The following is a 7,550-nucleotide window of genomic DNA, read 5'->3' as shown; positions in this document are numbered from 1 at the left end:
TGAGGTGAAGGCAGTTTTATTTTATTTCGGGATAGGATCTGTAGCGTGGTGGCACACCTTTTACCGTGTGAGCAGAATACATTATTAGGTTTGGAAACAGTGAGTTGTTGGCAGGGCTGACGGGCTTTTTACCTGACATCATAATAATAGTAATAATATGAGATTGATCCAAAGATTTCTTAACAATTTGGATTTTTTTTCTCTCATGATGGATAGAATATTAATCAACACTACAAATTGAAAATTAAAATTTGAATAAAATATCATGTGTGCTGGATTTTTTTTGAGACAAAGGAGGCGAAGGTTGGAGAGTGTGCGCACATTTAGAGTGTTGTGCGCTTAAGTGAAAAAAAATCATGATTTGACGGAGGAAAGTGTCCATGATGATTTAAATGTTACACCAATTTGGAAACTAGTTTTAAAGTTTACGCACATGATCACACTTCATAGTCATTATGTCTGAATACTTCATGTCAAATTGTAGATAATAATATATTGTAAAACTATTCAGGAAAACAGTTTAGCATTATGCATTCACTTCATAATCAATCCTTCCTACCAGCATTGTAGATGGCATTATATTATCAAACCATTCAAAAACATAGTGTATATATATGTTTATGAATAGACCAAACATTAACATTTACATTAACGCTCATCTCGTATTTAAACATTCAACCTTCATTGATTTAACTTCTCAAACAATCTAGACATCAAGTACCATAGTGAAATAAAAGGCAAAGCAACATTATATGACTAGATTAAACTTTGAGAGACATAATTTCCCAAATATAACTCAACATGACTAGTATTTCAATAACAAACATTCAGTATGACTTCTTGTCTCATGTTCCTATCAAAATATAATTGTCCATCAGGTCAGTAGTGAACACTTACATAGTGACCATATAAACATTCATTAGTCACATTTAAAAATTAAATATGGAGTTCTTACCTTATCGATGGAGAGCACTATTGTCACATGTTGTAAAAATATGATAAAATCAAATTTTAATATCTCATCAATACATTACCACACAGTTGTCAAAGTTATACTTTCTTTATGCATTTGTATGATAAACAACATGGTTCATAGACTGATTATACATTTACTTTCACAGTTATTAAATTTCTGCTGAAATACAAGAGAAGCAGTGAGGTATCACTCAGGAATGTGAACTAGAGTTTATGAGATAAGGAGTTTGCGTCCATGTTTGCGTGGAGTGGTCTGGTCCTTTCTCTGGTTCAAATGACCCCAAAGGTCATTTATGCTTTTAGTTCAGGCAGTAATTTTAGTTATTGGTCAGAAATGGTCTCTTCAAAGGTCTGTTTGACCTCCATTTTGTCAGTGTTTGGCTGTGGTCAGGTTCGTGCTGTCAGACCCCCACTTGGGTGAAGAGGTCAGTTCGTGTAGGTCCTGGGTGAAATATTCACCCGTCTCTGTGGAATTCACTCACCTCCTCATTTTGGAGTCAAAGAAAGCTTGTTTTATCCCATGAGATTAGAGAAAAGAGCATGATGTCCTAAACGTGTAAAGTATTAATAATGGCACAACAGACGACAAATTTAATGTAATCCAATAAATCAATAATTTGTGAATATTATGCTCAGTCAAGACATTATTGTGTCCACCCCCTTTAAATAGCATGGAATATCCGCCGATACAGCTAACAAACTGCTAATCTCTTTTTCTGTTAATAAGCCATTGATATGCTATTGCATTTTCATATAAGACATGAATCACATAGTTTAGCTTTTAGCACTTCTGCAATGCAGAACAGGTCTATTAGGTTGTGTGAAACTTGATGAGAAGAGCCAAGTTTGAGCTCCATATGTTAGCTTTTAATGTCACCACTGCAAAATTTACCAAGCATTTTTAGAGGAATTCACTGGCTTATGTGGGACAGCTATTTACTATTGGTTAGCAAAGTACGAGATGTTCAATTAAGTGTGGAAACCACATGGAAAGGGATTGGTTGTCCACCGCAAAAAAATCAGTGATTTTGTGTCCCTCATCAGCTTTGTTTTCTTTTGTTGTTGTCTGGAGTTTCTCACGCTTCGTCTCTCCTTCCAACAAGTTTGTTGCCCCAGCACACATTTTTCTTTATTCGTTCTTGTAAATCTTCATCACATTTCATGATCTTTCTGCAAATGTTTGCAGTGTTGAACCTTACAACACAGATGTTTTGAAATGCTGTCACGCTTTTTTTCTCACATTTTACTGCTTTGATTTTTCCTCATTTAGTGTTGAATAACTGCACAGCTGACATGATGACAGCAGGCCGCTGCTCTCTGAATGTGTTGCTACTTCTCATTACAGCAGGTCACATAAGGTACAGGTATTTATATACTTATATAAACTAAAACTAAAACTGCATGGTACTGAATCCCAGGGGGTTTTTTTTGTTAAAAGTTGTATGAAATTATAACTTTTATGTTTTATGCAGCATTTTAGCTGCACAAACATCCAAGTTTTGGATGGTCTTGTTTTCTCAGCAGATCTAGCGGAAATCTATTTTTTGCATGCAGTAATTTGATCCAATTTCATGTAGTCTGCTCAACTTCTCAACCCTCGTTTATTGGTTTTGTTATGTTTTTTTTTATGAACAAAACAGTGCAAGAGGTTAGCTTTGCCTCGAAGTAACATCATTATCCATCCCACAATGCAAAGCAGCACTGAAACATCCGCACAACAACAACTTCAGATGGCACTTTTTTTCTTTAGAGTGACTTTAAACAAATCAGAAAGCTGCAATAATTCATAAACAGTCTCACATAGGAGAGGCGGGAATAAAAACAGCAGCGTAGAGCAGTTCCGCTTCCCAAACACCCCACCCCTCCCACCCCCAACCCTATTTTTGAATCCCCTTCCACTAACCAATTTCCACCGCAGTCACCTCTGTCCCCTACACTGCCTCTCGCTGGCTAATTGAAATTGGCACATTTAATTTAGCCCCACAGCCAGCTTCATTCCGGTGATGGATGGCAGTGGATGAGTGTAATTGAACTTTGGAAAAAAGAGGAAGGAAGCAAAGGAGGAGACATCAATTAGCATAACCTGACTGGCCACTTCATTTATCAGTGGGGGCTGATGGCTTGGAATAGAATAGAATTGAATAGAATAGAATAGAATAGCATAGAATAGAATACAATAGAACTCAGTGAGTCTAATATAACTGTCCACTTCATTTACCAGTATTTTTGTGTTTTTGCCAGTAAAATGACAATTAAGAGTAGCAGTAGTAGCAGTCTTTTTAGCTTATTTACTTCCTTTTACATAAAGTTTTATTTTGAAGTGTTGATTCCTGCTAACGGGGCTCGAGCTTAAGGACCTCCCTCTTAAAAATAAAAATAAATAAAATAAAAATAGGATTGGAAGGATGTAAATATGGGACGAATTTGCGACAAGTCGTGTCGGGGAAAAAAAAACCCTGCAAATGTTAACAGACAGCAATGAAAATGAAACTGACTGCAAGCTTTGTATAGCACACACAGTTCTTATTAAATCTCCTTGACAACATACACACACACACACATGCGCAAATATTACTGAGTAACATCGGCTACACCCGTGAAATCCTGTCAGATGTCTGTCACCACCAGTATTGACTGTCAGTATAATACACAACGGCAATGGCATCCCATGGTGGGATACTGCAATTTTTTAACATTACATCAAGAAAACAGAGCCAGACCCTCAACCGCTAGCTTCTGACCTCACGACAGCCGCAACTGCAACGGGGAATTCAACCCAAGTTAATGAGGTAAGCTTGTTAGTATTAATGTTAACATTACCAGTTAACATTAGATTGTTTGATGTTAACGGTAACATTACTGTTAATTGCTTTCTTGCTAGCTAACGAGTCAGCAGCCGACATTTGCATTGACGATAACGTAAGGTAACATTAACTATGAGGAGTCAAAGTCCCGCAACAGCTCAAATTGTGTTACTAACAGTAGACACACTACTTACTCACTCCTCTTCATCCCTTATGGGACATAAAGCCCCAATGACATCTCTTGAAAAACATTATTACATTATATGAATCTTGTTCTTTAGGTTGAGCTAGCAAATAAGCAATAAGTACGAATTAATGAATGAATACAGTAACATTACCACTTTTCTATTAAGTTAAATTGTTGAAGCATTTATTTTCTGTAAATCCATGTTAGTATACTGTTGGCTATACACTGTATCGCAAAACTTCTACTTTTCTATTTGTAGATTACCTCAAATGCTTCAAGCTCAAGCAAATATGAGGCAAAAGTGGAAGAAAACCTTCCCATTTGATGAATTTGATGCAGAGACAGACATGATGTTCTGCAAAAGCTGCAGTGCTTTTCCCAGTCTTGCAAAAGGGAACAACCTTTTTGTTGGTGTGGCTGGTGGCAAAATACAGCATTTCATTCAGACTGTGAAGGTGCTCATGCTGCTAAAGAAAACTCAAAACAGACCAGTGGAGTAATGAAAGAGAGAGCATGTTCCGTTCATCGGTCCTTGATACAGTACAAGATGGTGGTGTTCATTCACTTGGTGTTGGACATTCTTCAGGAGCTGAATCAGCTCAACCTGCTGTTTCAGAGGGATGGGCTGACCTTGCAGATGGTCTCTGATGGACTACAAACGACAACACAAGCCATGCAGGTAAGTAACATTTATTTCGTTTAATTGCCGAACATTATTATTTTCTATGTGAATTGCTAAAACTGCTATTTATATAAGCCCTAAATATGAAAAACTGTATTGTATAGATATTTTGTAACTTGTGATTATATTATTGAAAAAGTATATTGTGCTGTGATTATAAAATAAGAAATATTTTAAATGTAAATAATGTAAGCCAATGCGATATGGAAGGTTTTCAACGCCATAGTAAATATTCCATATTTTATGTATAATACACATTTCAAATATTTATTATTATAATCACAATATACTGTAACATACCTTAAAAGTTTTTCATTTTTATGGATTACAGTGGTTATCTAGACAGACCCAGACCCAAGGCTCCAGAAGTTACTGAATAAGGATGGACCTGGAAACACCTGGAAGAATGTACAGCTCAACAGGAGAGAAACTGATAATTCTACCATTAACTCACTAACGCTTCGCCTCATCAACAACCTGTGTAGGCTTCTGTCAGTGTCATTTGGGAATCTGGTGACAGGAATTCTGAAGGCAACCTCCACCCTCTTTGATCTGTCTAACTGGCCAGAAGACAAACTGACCTGGCAGCCATTTGGCAATGCTGAACTCATTGAATTCATGAAGCATTTTCAATCCATCATTGCAGTATGTGGGGACTTTACTTCTGTCATGGCAGCTAAGAGTGTTTTGACCTGAAAGTCCTTGTTCAGCGTCACTACAGGCACCTTGAACCCCAGGTGCTGTGTCAGCGGCTACTTCAGGGTTCTCTTGGAAGGGAAGATCCTTTGAGCACATGAAGGTTATAGTGGAGATCACACAAGTGTTCCCCATGAGTTCATTTCGCCGCGAGCGTCGACTCTCCAGCATGAGGAGAATTAAGTCAGACTGGAGGTCTTGCTTTTCTAACGAGATGCTTAGGTTTCTCCTGCACATCTCAGTTCATGGCCCTCCTGCACAGCAATTCAATGCAGAGAAAGCAGTCACCAACTGGTGGCACATTGGCTGCAAGACCAGAAGACCCCAGTTCCAAGACTAATTAGACCTGGACCCGCCCCGTTACTGGCTGTGCAGAAGCTTGTCAAGCTCTAATCTAATCTTGTCGGATGAATTTAAACAAAAAAGTTGATGATTCATCATCTAATATATGGTGTTTTATTTATGTTAAAGGTCACTTTGAATGGTTTTAACTAATGATAATGCAGAAAAAACAAAGATTTTAAATTTGGGACGATCCACATTCATTTTGGGACAGCTCTGGGAGGTAGAGCCCTGCCTGTCAGGCCTCTGTTTCTTTGCATTTTAATAATGTCCCGTTTTCCCTTTTTCATCCCTCTCCTTACTTTACAAGCAGTCAGTCACTGCCATCAGCCCATGCTGACACTGCGGTATTCACTGTATATATTTATGTGCTTTCATAAGAACTCATTTCCCCTTTTTTCATTATTTACTCTGTTTTTTCATGTTTGGTTCATACTTCTGTCTCTCCGATGTTTTCCAGAGTCTGATATTGTTTCGTAACTGGCAGTCGGCTGTATTCTACCTGTCAGCTCTGGTTAAGTTGCACTCACAGCAGATATATGACAGGTCTGTGTGTTGGCTCTGTTTACTCTGCACTTACAAGAAAGAGGCGTCTGCGCTTATTAAAAAAAAAAACTGTTCAGTTGCATGTGACCAGAGTCTGTTTCTGTGTTGGAGTTTTGGTGCAGTAACCCAACATGAGCCTGAACTGCTGCATTTAATTTAATAAGCATGAACTTGACTAAGTTCTTCATACTGTCAACATTTATCTAAACACTTCTTCTCACTGTTGACAATAATAGCAAAGCTTTTCTATACCTCAAATTTTCCTTTCAGTAGCAACTAATGTTTTCCAGATGATGATTTCCTCTTAAGTTATATCATTTTTCTTCATTGGTTTTCATGTGTCAACATGCATAATTTTGGGTTAACGAGCATACCGGGGGTTTGCATCTTGTGGTGGATTCTCTGAGGTTATGGTCATGACATCTTCTCTTGATGGTTGACGAGGAAACACGTGCATCCTTGAGAACATTCTTGACATGCTGCACAGTCATAGAGGGCTTTTTCTTCATGCAAATGATTTTATGCTCACCCACAAGACTTCTCCATCTCCCAGCTTTTCCTGTGAAGAACTGCTTTTTTTAGAGTGTACCTAACAGTTGATTTTGACCCAACTTCCTTTGATATCTCTCTGACAGATTTTTGCTTTTGTCCAGCCTCATTATTATCTTCACTTGTATGGACACCTCTTTACTCCTCATATTGACAGACAACATCAACTCAAACTAAACGGCAACTCTCAACTTTCAATCAACTCTGAGCGTTGTGTGAGCTCTTTTGTGCGTAAACTAATGTTTAAATGACACACAGCTGCCCAAGAAACATTTAATCGCCAATTGTCCACTTTTGAACCCCTAAATTTTGGGAACAACGTGTTAAAAAGGCTACATCTTCCACACAGTTCTTTCTATATTGATGTAAACCTACTCAAATTAAAGCTGAGACTTGGCACTTTAATGTACTATCCATTATTGTATTTCATATTGTATGTGCAGAGGAACAAAAATGTGTAGCTGTCAAAATACTTACTGTCTGGACTATAATCTGTGCACACAAAACAGGTGAGGGTCATCTCAAATTTTATGGGACAAAAATCTTACTACTAAACCACATACAGTACAGGATTATTTAATACACAAGAAACATCTTCTTTTGGCTGTTCCTGCTACGGGGTCACCACAGCAGATCATCCATTTCCGTCTCTTCCTGTCTTCTGCATCTTCTTCTGTTGCACCAACCTCCTGCATGTCTTCTCTCACCATCTCCATAAACCTCCTCTTTGGTCTTCCTCTTTTCCTCTTGCCTTTTCCTCTTGCCAAAT

General features: G+C 37.9%; 1 long non-coding RNA gene across 1 annotated transcript; it reads left to right on the top strand.

The window, feature by feature from the left end:
• The first annotated feature begins 591 nt into the window (after window positions 1-591).
• Window positions 592-5,789, top strand: LOC122996526. The gene is made up of 3 exons (XR_006407016.1): window positions 592-3,764; window positions 4,226-4,645; window positions 4,980-5,789. It is a non-coding gene; the product is annotated as an uncharacterized LOC122996526 (long non-coding RNA).
• The last annotated feature ends 1,761 nt before the right edge of the window (window positions 5,790-7,550 follow it).

The sequence above is a fragment of the Thunnus albacares genome, chromosome 14 (assembly GCF_914725855.1).
Source record: "Thunnus albacares chromosome 14, fThuAlb1.1, whole genome shotgun sequence".
NCBI lineage: Eukaryota > Metazoa > Chordata > Actinopteri > Scombriformes > Scombridae > Thunnus > Thunnus albacares.
Note: the sequence above shows the minus strand (reverse complement) of the source record. Positions and strands in the feature narration are given on the sequence as shown.